This window comes from Tiliqua scincoides, chromosome 4 (assembly GCF_035046505.1).
Source record: "Tiliqua scincoides isolate rTilSci1 chromosome 4, rTilSci1.hap2, whole genome shotgun sequence".
Taxonomy (NCBI): Eukaryota; Metazoa; Chordata; class Lepidosauria; order Squamata; family Scincidae; genus Tiliqua; species Tiliqua scincoides.
Genome location: NC_089824.1, coordinates 220,422,867 through 220,437,231, shown reverse-complemented (window position 1 = coordinate 220,437,231; position 14,365 = coordinate 220,422,867).

The window sequence follows — 14,365 nt, the reverse complement described above, 5'->3', positions numbered from 1 at the left end:
CAGGATGTCCCTTATCAGCAAAATTCAAATGGAGTCTATGGCTGGTTTCCTAGCTGGGGCAACTTAAACAATACAATGAATCAGCAACCCAAGAAGGCAGTTCAAGTTTGCATACAGGACTTAAACAGTGATTGGATTAGGAGACGCTTTTGCATACAGTTCTTAAACAGTGATTGGGTTAAAACAATACAATGAATACAGTAATGTAGGAGACACTTAAACAATGATTTAAGATACCAACTTCCTCCCATAATGTGTGACCATAGGGAGGTGGTGGTTGTGTAACCATGAGCTTGTGACTTGACCATACATACATATTGGCAACCTTCAGTCTCGAAAGACTATGGTATTGCGCTCTGAAAGGTGGTTCTGGCACAGTGTCTAGTGTGGCTGAAAAGGCCAATCCGGGAGTGACAATCCCTTCCACACCGGGAGCAAGTGCAGTCTGTCCCTGGTCTGTCTCCCTGGCTATGGGCCTTCCTTCTTTGCCTCTTAGCCTCAGACTGTTGGCAAAGCGTCTCTTCAAACTGGGAAAGGCCATGCTGCACAGCCTGCCTCCAAGCGGGCCGCTCAGAGGCCAGGGTTTCCCACTTGTTGAGGTCCATCGCTAAGGCCTTCAGATCCCTCTTGCAGATGTCCTTGTATCGCAGCTGTGGTCTACCTGTAGGGCGCTTTCCTTGCACGAGTTCTCCATAGAGGAGATCCTTTGGGATCCGGCCATCATCCATTCTCACGACATGACCAAGCCAACGCAGGCGTCTCTGTTTCAGCAGTGAATACATGCTAGGGATTCCAGCACGTTCCAGGACTGTGTTGTTTGGAACTTTGTCCTGCCAGGTGATGCCGAGGATGCGTCGGAGGCAGCGCATGTGGAAAGCGCTCAGTTTCCTCTCCTGTTGTGAGCGAAGAGTCCATGACTCGCTGCAGTACAGAAGTGTATTCAGGACGCAAGCTCTGTAGACCTGGATCTTGGTATGTTCCGTCAGCTTCTTGTTGGACCAGACTCTCTTTGTGAGTCTGGAAAACGTGGTAGCTGCTTTACCAATGCGCTTGTTTAGCTCGGTATCGAGAGAAAGAGTGTCGGAGATCGTTGAGCCAAGGTACACAAAGTCATGGACAACCTCCAGTTCATGCTCAGAGATTGTAATGCAGGGAGGTGAGTCCACATCCTGAACCATGACCTGTGTTTTCTTCAGGCTGATTGTCAGTCCAAAATCTTGGCAGGCCTTGCTAAAACGATCCATGAGCTGCTGGAGATCTTTGGCAGAGTGGGTAGTGACAGCTGCATCGTCGGCAAAGAGGAAGTCACGCAGACATTTCAGCTGGACTTTGGATTTTGCTCTCAGTCTGGAGAGCTTGAAGAGCTTTCCGTCTGATCTGGTCCGGAGATAGATGCCTTCTGTTGCAGTTCCAAAGGCCTGCTTCAGCAGGACAGCGAAGAAAATCCCAAACAAGGTTGGTGCAAGAACACAGCCCTGCTTCAGTCCAGAAGCAGGGCTCTGGCTTGACCAGAGTTTTGGAAATGTGACCTGTGTGAGAAGTTTGGCCTGCGTGATATTTTAGTCCATAGTAACATAACCAGATATAGAGAGAAAATCACAACTAAAAGGAAAAAGGGGATTTTCACATAACACAGGTGGATCCTGACAGTGATCTGGTTTGAACAGGAGTTGTTAAATTGAACTGGGCACTGGGTAGGGCTGAAAACCTTACTGGTTTTGGAGGGGGGGTATTGCAGGCAGGCTACAGAGAAAATTCACTTGGTGGAACAGGGTTGGTTTCTGCTTATTTAATTATTTGTTTTAATTTAATTTTTTACTTATTTATTTTAATTTGCCTGATGTCACTTCCACCAGGACATCATTTCTGGTGGGTCTTGAACAGCTTGTCATTCTAAAAAGTGGGTCCCAGTGCTAAAAGTTTGAGAACTGCTGCAATAAGGTGCTAGTAAGTTGACACTCTGGGCAGGTGGGGGTGACAGCACTAGTGACCAAAACTACTAAAATCACAGGTTGGAGGAATAATACCATCATGTTATATATCAATCAATGCGTAATTTCATGCAAAATGTGTTCTATCTTTGTTCTATCAAAAGGTACAGCCCAAAAACCAGTGGGGGCAGAGTGATGGTACATCACCACACCCACCACCTGGGGTGTTGCTCCACCTACTGCATGGGGGGGGTGACGCACTGGCATCCCGCACCGGGTGACGCAAACCCTAGTGACGCCACTTGTTCATACACACACAACTAGACCCAGAGAGACAGCAGTTTCAAGGTAGTTTCACAAGGAGAAGGGGACATGTGATAGCAGAAAAGGAAGGGGGCAGGAAAGGCGAGGGAAGGAGGGAGATCTCCCAGGTGGACTAGGAGTGAAGAAGCAGGGGTTGTGGAGGAGAAGGGTGGAAGAATGGTGGATGGAGAGAGAAAAGTCAGGAAAGCACTGAAGGCCTGAGCCATGGCGCAAGCCTGTGGCTTCTGTCTGCATTCCAGCACTGCAGGCAAGGTGTGAGCTGTAACACCTTCACTCTGTTTTTGTTTTTCCCACTGCCTAATTGCTTTTAACTGACATCCCAAGAGAAGGCGGGGATCTCCCTTGGTTTGGTTTGGAGTTCTTGACTGGTTAAGGAGAGCCATGTATTGGAGGCTTGGAGCTAAGCTCTAGGCCTCCTCCTTAAAGGATAAAGATTGACAGAGTCCCAGACCCCAAAACATGCAACACTCACATCACACAAAGGAGGAAGGGCTGGAAGCACTAAACACAATGCTAGTTTGACCGCCTGCGAGACCCCGAAGATGGGGGTGGGCCTGGTGATCAGGGCACCAAAACTAAGGTTACCTTAATTAAGGTTAATACTAACCTTAATACTAAGGTTAGTATTATAATGTCGTTGTACAAATCTATGGTAAGGCCACACCCGGAGTATTGTGTCCAGTTCTGGTCGCCACATCTCAAAAAAGACATAGTGGAAATGGAAAAGGTGCAAAAGAGAGCGACTAAGATGATTACGGGGCTGGGGCACCTTCCTTATGAGGAAAGGCTACGGCGTTTGGGCCTCTTCAGCCTAGAAAAGACGCCTGAGGGGGGACATGATTGAGACATACAAAATTATGCAGGGGAAGGATAAAGTGGATAGAGAGATGCTCTTTACACTCTCACATAATACCAGAACCAGGGGACAGCCACTCAAATTGAGTGTTGGGAGAGTTAGGACAGACAAAATATTTCTTTACACAGCATGTGGTTGGTCTGTGGAACTCCTTGCCACAGGATATGGTGACGGCATCTGTCCTGGATGCCTTTAAAAGGGGATTGGACAAGTTTCTGGAGGAAAAATCCATTATGAGGTACAAGCCATGATGTGTATGTGCAACCTCCTGATTCTAGAATCGGGCTATGTCAGAATGCCAGATGCAAGGGAGGGCACCAGGATGAGGTCTCTTGTTATCTGGTGTTTTCCCTGGGGCATTTGGTGGGCCGCTGTGAGATACAGGAAGCTGGACTAGATGGGCCTATGGCCTGATCCAGTGGGGCTGTTCTTATGTACCTGTCTATATCTTGGGATTATCACTCCCGGATTGGCCTTTTCAGCCACACTAGACGCTGTGCCAGAACCACCTTTCGGAGCGCGATACCATAGTCTTTCGAGACTGAAGGTTGCCAATACATTATTTCTATTTCTGCTGAGGTGTGCATGGTTGTAAAGATGAGGTGGAGGGATAGACTGCCAAGGCACAGCAGCCTCCTGGTACAAAATGGAGGAGGAAGAATTGATCAGCAAACCCAGGGAGGCAAACTGAAGCTGTGGAAGAAAGTCAGTGGCACCAAGTTGGCTGTCCTGGGAAAGGTTTCTTGACGGGAAGCTCAGCACAGACTCGAGTGGCAGTTTGTGGTAACTATGAAAGGAAGGGTGCAGAAGAAGAGAGAAAGGCTGGGCCCAAAGAAGAGGATGGCCCAAAGCCTGGCCTGGGTACCAGCTTGACACAACAGTTCTTGGGTAGCAGAGGAGAAGGGGGGTGTTTGATGCAGAACTAGCAGGTCTGCAAGAGCAGCCTAGGGGACAGGATGCAAGAAGGGAGAATGCGAGGGATTTGTGACCCAGTTTTTTATAGCCAGCATTTCCAGAGGACAACGTTGACTATTGACTTCTTGCCCCAATGTGCATCACTAAACACTTACTGACAATTGAAGCACATCTGCAATTTTGCTGCCCAATCCCCAGTTTGGAGAGCTCCTTCCATAGCTCTTCACAACCTCTTCTGAACTTCACCACCCAGAAAAGTTGAGTTTTGGCCACAAACATGGCCACCTTGCTGCTTAGCTTCAACTCCGGGTTTTTAGTTCCAACTCCAGCTTGATTTACGAAATGATTCATCAGCCATCCAACCAGCAACCACACCCTCAACTGACTGGTGGGATAAAGGCAGAATAATAATAATAATAATAATTAATAAATAAACTTTATTTATATCCCGCCCTTCTCCCTAAAGGGACCCAGAACCGGTCAAGGTTCCCAGACTCACAGTAGAGGACCTTCTGATCAAGTCACCCCACCTAAGAATCCCATAGGATTCAATAGGGCAAGAAGTTTTAAAACCCTTACCTTTAGAACCTCATTTTGTTGGGTCCATTGTTCAGTTTGTTCTTCATCCTTTAGATCGGACTCCAGCATGAGTTAGGAAATGAGCCAATAGCCATCCAACCAGTATTTCACATGGGGAGCCTTCCTCCTGGGCTGGCCTCCAGTTAGATATTAACCTCCCCAGTGAACTTGCTCAGGTGTTTTTTTTCCCTGGGTTAACCCCACCCCCTTTGCACATCTGTTCCTGCTGCTCCACTCAAAGAGAGAGGAGGTGACTTCACCAGCTGACTCCCTTATGGCTTTGGTCCCCTGATCATAATGATGTCATTGCTGAGCAACATGGTACCCACTGAGGGTAAAGGACTCCAGCTGGTGTCCTTGTTAGGAGGTAGACTGTGGTTAGCTGGTGGTGAGATTGAAAAATGGGGAGGAAAACAGTTGGGGAAGGAAGGAGGAGATGGAAATGGAGGCAGTGTTGGAGAAAGAAAGACAAGCCATACGTGATACACTGGGGGAGGCAAGGATCAGATAGGGATGACAAAAGGGATGAGGGAAGAAAGCATTGAAGAGAGAAAGCCTGGAGAGGTGCTGGAAGGAATCAAGGGCTGGTTACCAAAAAAAACTGAAGGAATTCCCTGATGCAAATAGAATGGGCCATTTTAGAGCTTTATGTCACTTCTAAGCTTGGCGGTTTCTCCAGCAAAAATTAAGACCAAATCCATTGAGGGGAAAAAATCTGTTTTGAATATAAAATTCTTTTACAGAAGAATTAGCCTGACTAGAAAATATGAGAGGCTGTTAGACATGAAGGCAGAGCAGGTGACATATTGTGCCCTGTGGGAAAAGGGATTGGGACCCTCACAGCCCAACCCAACCCTCACAGCCCAACCCAACCCTCACTCAATTCCACCTATGGATGCAGCTGCACCACTGGACTGTGCACTGCATCCTGGGCAATATTGCCAATGTTGCTCTTTAAACATGCATGCACACACACACACACACACACACACACACACACACACACACACTCTTTGGCTCTTGGTCTTCCCAAACGTCACCCCAAGTGGTCTGTGTGTCCATCTGCCCACTAGCTGCACCTCAAGACCATGATCTTGTGTCCATGGGCTTGTGTCACGAGGTGCACTGATGCAAGCAGCAGTATCAGGCAGGATCCCCTTGGCACAGAGCAGCTGACCATACAAACACGGTTCCTACTTCTGGAATAATGTGGGTCAAGTGGAAGGAAGTGAGGCGCTATAGTTAGAAAACCTGCACCTGAATTGCAAGGGTCAAGCCAGCCTTAGGAGCTGTGGGACCCAATTGGAAACATTTTTTGCAGGGCCCCAGGATCACAGCTTGCAGCTTAATGATATTATGTGCATGTGTGTGTAAGAGTCTTAGGGTGCAATCCTAACCTGCGCTGGAGCAGGCAAGCGAGGAGGCTTGCGCTGCATCCAATGCGGGATTGCAGCGAGCAGCGGCTCAGCCACAGGCAAGAGGAAGCTCTTCCCCTTACCCGTGGGTAAGGGATGCACGCACCTATGGGTCTCCTCGGATCTGTGCCACCTCTGGAGGTGGCACAAGTCCAAGGAGAGTGGCGCAGCTTTAAGCCGCGCCACTCACCCCAGGGACAGGGGTTGGGATCCGGCATAACTGCCGGGTCCCAGCCCCGCTCCAGTTCCCCACGCACCCGCCCCCTTACTTAATTTAAGTAAGTAAATAAATAAAATGTTTGCCCCTTATTGGTTAGAGACACTGTGCTGGGATGAAGCGGGACTGTTATTCTCTCCCTGCTAAATATAAGAGGAGCACCACTTGTGAAAGTGCCTCTTTACAAGTTAGCAGGAGTAGCTGTACATGGAAATGACTCAACATCTTATTGGTTCCATGCTGTATCATGATAACATCTCATTGGTTCTCAGAACAATCAGTCTTATAGGTTGGTTTTGAGTTAAGAAAGTTCACTTTTTGTTCCTTAACAAAGGCAGTTGTGTTTTCGTTTGCTGGTTAATTGGCCATAACTTTTGACAGAAAACAGATATCCTAATGCGGTTTGTTTCATTGCACTCTGCATTAAATTACCTTTCCAATGATATATAACATGATGGTATTATTCATACATACCAAGATTTTCACAGTTTTGGCCACTAGGGTCAAGCTCAGCTTGTTGCCCCCCTAAAGCTTGTTGTCTGGTATGACTGCTACCCCCTGCACCCCCTTAGCTATGCCACTGACTGCAATTATGTTGTATATCAACTGTGGGCTCAGTAGAGTGGGGAAAATGTCAGTGAAAGTTGATTTGAAGGTGGGAGAATCACTCTCAAAACATTTCCTGTTTCCTTACAATGAGCTGTAGAAGTTTATTCCCCAGGCATAAATCCTTTGGGTGGTTTATCTGTTGTTTGCCAACAGCATTTGCAGAATCAGAAGGTGTCTTGCTGACTCATAACGGGCAAGACAAAGACTCACAACATATTTCTGCTGCATGTGCCACTGTCAGCTGCCAGAACTCATTGCCACTGGTCTTGGAACCATGCTGAAGGTCCGCTGACTCATAAGCATTTGCCTTCATGTAGATTAATGCACAGACTACATTAATCTGCTCAATCCAGTGTCAACAACTCCAATTCCCTGGGGGGCCATTTTTTACTTTCCATTAATTCAGAAGATCCATGTACATGTGGAAACATCATGCATGATCCCTTCCGTCTCTGTGTGCACTGGAATGAGTGAATAAGGTTTAATCTCGATGGTTCCCAAATGTTTTAGCACCAGGACCCACTTTTAAAATGGCGCTCTATCTGGACCCACCTAACTTCATGACACTAAAAAACCACACACAGTTTTACCTTACTGGCTGCTCAAGCCTCTGCTTTCATCCTTTTTACTATGTGGGGAGGGGGACTGCCTTCTGGAGCATTTATTGATCTCCATGTGTATTGGATTGGGACCATTCTGGTGGCCTTGCATTCCTCTTTGCCTGGCCTTTGACATGAGATGGGGCGAGTTTGCCTGCTTGTGAGTAAGCACACACATGCCGCTCCGTTTCACTTTCCGGAGGGCGCAGTACATTTTCCTTGTCAGCTGGGGGGGCGTGGACCTCCTTCTCAAGAGATTTTTGGGGCCTGCGTTCATCGGTTTGGGACCATTCTGGTGGAACTGCACTCCTCTCAGCCTGCCCTTCAATGGGAACTGAGGCATGGTTGCCTACCTGTGAGTAAATGCACATGTGCAGCTCATTTTCACTTTCCATAGGGCTGGATACATTTTCCTAGTCAGCTATGAGCTTGTCAGTTTCATGAGAACATTCAGTCTTGACCCACAGTTTGGGAAACACTGTTTTATCCACTTCACTGCAGTTCCCTCTGCACCCTCTTCCTCTTGCGTTGCTGCGGCACCTTCTTGTCCACCCAACAAGAAGGCCAGGTGGGTAAGAAAGAGAAAGAAACTGAGCCCCAGGGCTTCCTTCCTCTTCCCAGTGCTGGTGCCACCACCCATGGCCTAGGAGAGGGGGGTAAAGGGGGTAATTTGTACCTAGGCCCAGAGCAAAATGGGGGGCCCAGGAGCCAAAGGAACAACCTTCCCTTGCTCATCTGACTGCTCCCCTGAGCAGCTGGATGGGTGAGGAAGAGGCCATGACAGCCACAGAGCCACCCCCTCTCCTAAGGCTTTTTTTTTTTTTTAAATAAACTGAGCTTGGGTCACTTTTGGTTTAACTCAAATGTCAGTAGAAAAATCAGTTTTGATTATTTGTGAGAGATTTGCAAGGGAGAGTCACCAGATGTGGAATGCTTACTCACCTCTTCTCACCTGCAAATGACCCCCCAGCCCACACAGCAGTGTTACAAGAGAAAGAGCGGGTGGGTTTTCCCCACATTTCCTCTGGCTCCAGCTTGCCTGGGAGAGGCACAGCTGCCTTTGGCTTCTATATATGATTCATTAGGACCTGGGGGGTTATACTCTAGGGGGAAATTATTTTTGCCACTCCCCATGACTCGCAGAAGTTACAAAAGACAAGGAAAACGATCAACATTTGCTTGATTAAATCTGAAATAAATTAAATACCATCCCAGTGATGCAAATTATCAGGTCATTAATGCCCTTCGTGGAGATTAGGAGGGGTATAAATTTAGTAAATAAACAAAAATCAATGAATTCCTTCTAGAGCAGTGTTCTTCAACCTTGGTTTGGGTGCCCCAATGGGTCACAAAGCTTCAGTTGTGGGGTCGTGGCAACTTACAGGAATGAGAACGGTTGAAGACCACTGGACTAGAGCACCATCAGGCAAAGGGGGGGGCACCTGGTATACCTCTTCAGGTACCAGGAGATGGTACACCAGTCTTGCTCAGGTTCTTGGCAATTGTGCTGAAATTGCGTTCACTGGTGCCAGGCTTCATGCTGAGTTTTTCTGCTCTCTCTAATAAGAATATTTGGTTTCAGTGAATAGTGGTGGGAGGGCATAACAGAGGCAGAGAGTAGGCAGTGATGGTGTCAGGGAGTGGGCAGATAGGATCCCAGCAGTTTCTGGAGGAAAAATCCATTACAGGGTACAAGCCATGAAGTGCATGTGCAACCTCCTGATTTTAGAAATGGGTTGTGTCAGAATGCCAGATGCAAGGGAGGGCACCAGGATGCAGGTCTCTTGTTATCTGGTGTGCTCCCTGGGCCATTTGGTGGGCCGCTGTGAGATACAGGAAGCTGGATTAGATGGGCCTATGGCCTGATCCAGTGGGGCTGTTCTTAAACTACAATTCCCAGGAGGCCTTGCAAGTCTCTTGTTACCTGGTGTGCTCCCTGGGGCATTTGGTGGGCCGCTGTGAGATACAGGAAGCTGGACTAGATGGGCCTATGGCCTGATCCAGTGGGGCTGTTCTTATGTTCCTATGTTCTTATGTTCCCAGTTTCATTATTTATTTATTGGGCCATGGTACAAAAAAGTTGGAGAACACTGTACCAGAGCACCTACATTTTTGCCACCTACCTTTTTGTACCCCTGGCTGTGCCATTTTCAGAGCAACAACCTACCATAGTTGCTTCAGATGGGTGAAAAGCGATGCTAGATTTCCATGGGTGCTGGAGGCATTACTGGGACAACCTGTGCCAGTGTGACTTGTTCCATCTTGTTCATTCATTGGATTCATCAGGTGACTCACTTCCACTCTTGCGAAGTGGGAAAGCAAAGGCAGTGTGAGCTGGCAGATTCTGGGAGAGGCCAAGGGATTTGGGACGTGCTCTGGGCGAGACCGCAATGGACCACCTAGCAGCCACAGACAAGCTTAGGGGAGACATAAATCTGATGTGGCTTGCCGGAGCAGGTGCTACCTAACTCCAGCTAAACATTCAAATAAGGCAAATAAACCCTATAAGCCTCAAGTGATCACTCCTCCAACCTACATCCATACAGTGCTACATCCCTGGGCCGTCTCATGGCTCTGAAAAATGAGGCACAAGCACATAAAAATATGCTTATTATTTTTAGTAAGCACATTTCTGACTGCTCAGTTCCTGAGAAAACTCTTTACCCAGGGCGTTTGCTCTGGAACTTCAAATCATTTCGCACCAGTGAAAAGCAAACCATATGGAAAGCCTGTCCACACAATGCCTTCAAGATATTATCTGAGTCACTCATAAGACAAGCTTCATAGTTCAGCATCCAGGGTTGAAAAGCAGTTGACATTCTGAACAGGCCCACCCCTTGGAGATGCCCAATCCAGGCTAGAAATCCTTTGGTGAGAGGGCTTAAAGTACCCCAGAAAGGAACAGGAAATCCATGCAGATCCTTGAATCCAGATGATAGCATCACAGTTCACTACCTCTGGCTTCCAGTTGTGGGTGGGGGTAGAAGGGTGGGCAGTGGTGCAGCTAGAGGGGGTGCAAAGCATCAAGTTTTGCAGGGAATCTCACTGCAGGGTACAAGCAGCCTCTCCCCTCCCCTTCGGAGTCAGGCATTCGCCTCTGTTTTGCTGTCTCTGCTGGGAATGGCTCTGAAAGGGAGGGGCCACTTGCACGCTGCAGTGAGACTCCCTGCAAAACTTAGTGCTTTGCACCCCCCTCTAGCTACTCCACTGGGGGTGGCTAAGCAAAATGGGAAGGTTGTTGCCTTCATCTCTGTTTTCTGGAAACATCAGAAAGGCCATTTTTGGAAACAGGATGCTGGACTAGTAAAATAGTGATAAACAGAACGTCTCACTTTGTGACAATTAACAGCAATGAACATACGACAGAGCAAGACAATGTGCTGCCTGCCTGTGGAGGATAAAAACTTTTGTTTTTATCTCCCAGTGGAGGTCTTTTGTTTTAATGGGCCGTTTCGCACAAGAAACTGCATGAATGGTACTCGGTGACTGAACCTAAAGGCAGCCAAATCAAAGCAGGTGCGTTTCTCTGTCTTCTGTGCAAAGTGCCCACCTGCTTTTTCATAGAAGTTGCTGAGCCTGCCGGGGCATGTGCCGTGTGGTTTGGCAGCCAAAACTGCTGTTGAGGCTATCTTGGTTGACCTTTGCTTCATTTATTGCCCAAAGACCTTTTGTTGCTTCCCTTGCAAAGCACATCACTGAAATACTTGTGGCTCTAATTCAGCATGAAGGAGAGTCACAAGCTAATAAGTTTCCACTGAATTAAGTGGAATACTTAGGACCACTGAGTTCCCTGACCGATAGTAATACTTCACACAAGTAACACAAAGGTCCTGCTTGTGAGATCAGTCCACACCATTTCCCCAGTGGGCAGATCACATGATATAGGAGAAACCCTCGAGTCAGAGCCAAAGGCAGAGTTCAAGTGTCTAGGGGTTACTGGGCAGGAGGTCTGGTCTAGAGGGTAGAGCCTCCATTTGCCTGAAGATTAACATCCACAAGGTCGCCAGTTCGAGGCCACCCGCACCGTGCGACCTTGAAGCAGCTGGCAAGCTGCAGCTGAGCTGTTCCATCTGCTCGGAGCGTGGGAGGATGGAGGCCAGAATGTTAAACCAGATCGGAGTGTAACATCTTGAATGTGGTGGTTCTTGAAAGAGAGAACCTTCTTTCAATTTGTAAAAATCCCTGCGTGGATTTAATAAGCCTGCCTGTGTAAACCGCCTTGAATAAAGTCTTGAATAAAGACCAAGAAAGGCGGTATATAAATACTGTATATTATTATTTTTATTATTATATTACTTTCCTATTGTTACTCCATTCTGGTTTGAACCCCCCTTCCGCCCCCAACTGGGTGAAGGAATGGTAATGTGACCCTCATTCCATGTTGCTGGTGGCAGCAGTACCTAGTCTCATGTACAGAAGTAGCATGACTGTATGCACATGACCTACATGCCCATGTATGGCAGTGGTATGTTATACATGTGGTTTTGACATCATTTCAGGGTGGGGAGAAGCCCTGATCCATCAAGATGGATGTGGTCCTTCTCAGTGCTACCCTGGAGATAGCCATGGGGCAAACTACTACATTAGTTAACAATGAGGAACAACAGTGAAGTAGGCTTAATTAATTAATTAATTCCAAAAAGCCTTGCTGGATCAGGTCCAAAGGGGCCATCTAGTCCAGCACTCTGCTTCCCACAGTGGCCCATCAGCTACCTTGGAGAAACCCACAAGCAGAAGAGAAGGGCACACTTCTCTCCCCCCCCCCCAATTGCTCCTCAGGAATTGGTCTTTAAAAGCTGAACAAGGAAGTAGCACAGGGTCATCAGAAATGATTCCCATTGAGAGACCTGTCCTGTAATCCCAATTAAAGCTATCCAAGTGAGTGGCTGTCACCAGTGGCATTGCTAGAAGGGGTGCAAGGCACTAAGTTTTTCAGGGAGCATCATCCCAGCGTTTAAGGGGACATCCACTAAAATTGAGTGTTGGGAGAGTTAGGACAGACAAAAGAAAATATTTCTGTACTCAGCATGTGTTTGGTCTGTGGAACTCCTTGCCACAGGATGTGGTGACGGCAACTGGCCTGGACACCTTTAAAAGGGGATTGGACAAGTTTCTGGAGGAAAAATCCATTACGGGTTACAAGCCATGATGTGTATGTGCAACCTCCTGGTTTTAGAAATGGGTTATGTCAGAATGCCAGATGCAAGGGAGGGCACCAGGATGCAGGTCTCTTGTTATCTGGTGTGCTCCCTGGAGCATTTGGTGGGAGATACATTTCCTGTGAGATACAGGAAGTTAGACTAGATGGACCTATGGCCTGATCCAGTGGGGCTGTTCTTCCGCCTCCAGTTTGTTCCCCCCTGCCTGGAATGGCTCCAAAGGGGAGGGCGAGGGGCCACACATGCTGCAGTGAGGCTCCCTACAAAACTTAGTGCTTTGCACCCCCTCTAGCTACACCACTGGCCATCACCACATCTTGGGGCAACACATTCCACACACCAGTTATGTGTTGTGTGAAGCATCTTCTTTTGACCATCCTAAATCTCCTGCCAATTTCTGGACTTAGAGATACATTCATGGTCCATCAGTACTTTAGCCTCTAAAAAATAACTTTTAAAACATACAATTTAAGAGCCCATTGATGATGAGTCCATATGAGGAAGATGATGAGCCCATATGATGAGAAATGTGTCACTCATCACCACTGTACCACAGGTGCTCGTGAACATGTGTGTGACAGTTGTGTAATCGCATTCAACGAAGCACATGCTACACTACACAACTAGAGCTGGCACTGGGAATCATATTTTCCCTTCAACAAAGAATTCTGCTTTGAGCGCTGACCTCATCTGTCTGAAGTGCTGGAGCACTAATGCCATTTGATTCGCATCACAGCACTTCAGCACTTGCTGTAATAGCAGAAGTTGCATTCCTGGAATCTTCTTCCAAGAGACAATGATGAGCTGATGATGCCCTCTTTACACTCACAAAGCCAGATACCTCATTTCCAGCTCATAGGAAGATTTTTCTAGTACATGGGCAGGGTAGTTGGACAGAAAGGTCATATCTACTAATGGAATATCAGTGAGCAGCTGGCCTGAGCTTAGATGAAGCACCAGGTGAGGCAGGAAATGGCCATGGTTGAGTAGCTGACCCCAGGTTTCCCATCTTCTAATTAAATCAGATACTCCCCAAGCGCATTAAAAGGAGCCAGCTAGTTTGAAACTGCACTGTCCTGCAAGGTGGGCTATGGCCATCCCATCAGGTCACCACAAGAATATTGGCTAATTCTGAAGTATTGGAGGATCTGGATACAAACTGAAAAGGTAAGAAGCAAGAGAAGGCAGCAGGCCATGGGGAGTAGTGCCTAGTGCATTCACACACCCATTCCTGCTCTCTGGGTTCCCCTTTTTACTGGGTCAGTGGAATGGGAGGGACTGGTAGATTTATCTGCTACCACCATCCCAAAATAGCAGCAGGAAGGAGACCAGGAAGGGGGTGAACCTCGGGAAAAATCACTCCTCCCAGGAGAGTAAAAAAAGCCAGCAGTTCTTATTTAATATCAAATAATAGCAGTGCCAACAAATGATCAGACATTGAAACCCACTAAATTTTCTGTGAACACAGACTAGGCAGGCAAAGAGTAAAGATATGTTTACTAGAACCTCAAAGAAAAAAAAATTATATCAATGGGTGGTTGAGAATGGTACTAGTAGGCTGATGGGGAAAAATGCCTCACTCAGCCACATGGTCACAAAGTAAAAGCTTGACCAAAGTGGATGCAGTAACTAGCAATAGCCAGCAGAGGGAGTCAGGATACTACCCAGAGCAAAGCACACAAAACCCCAACAAACCAGATAACTTTGCAGATTGTCTTGGAGTGAGATTAGCAAACAAAAGAAAATTAACTCCCTAAGGCT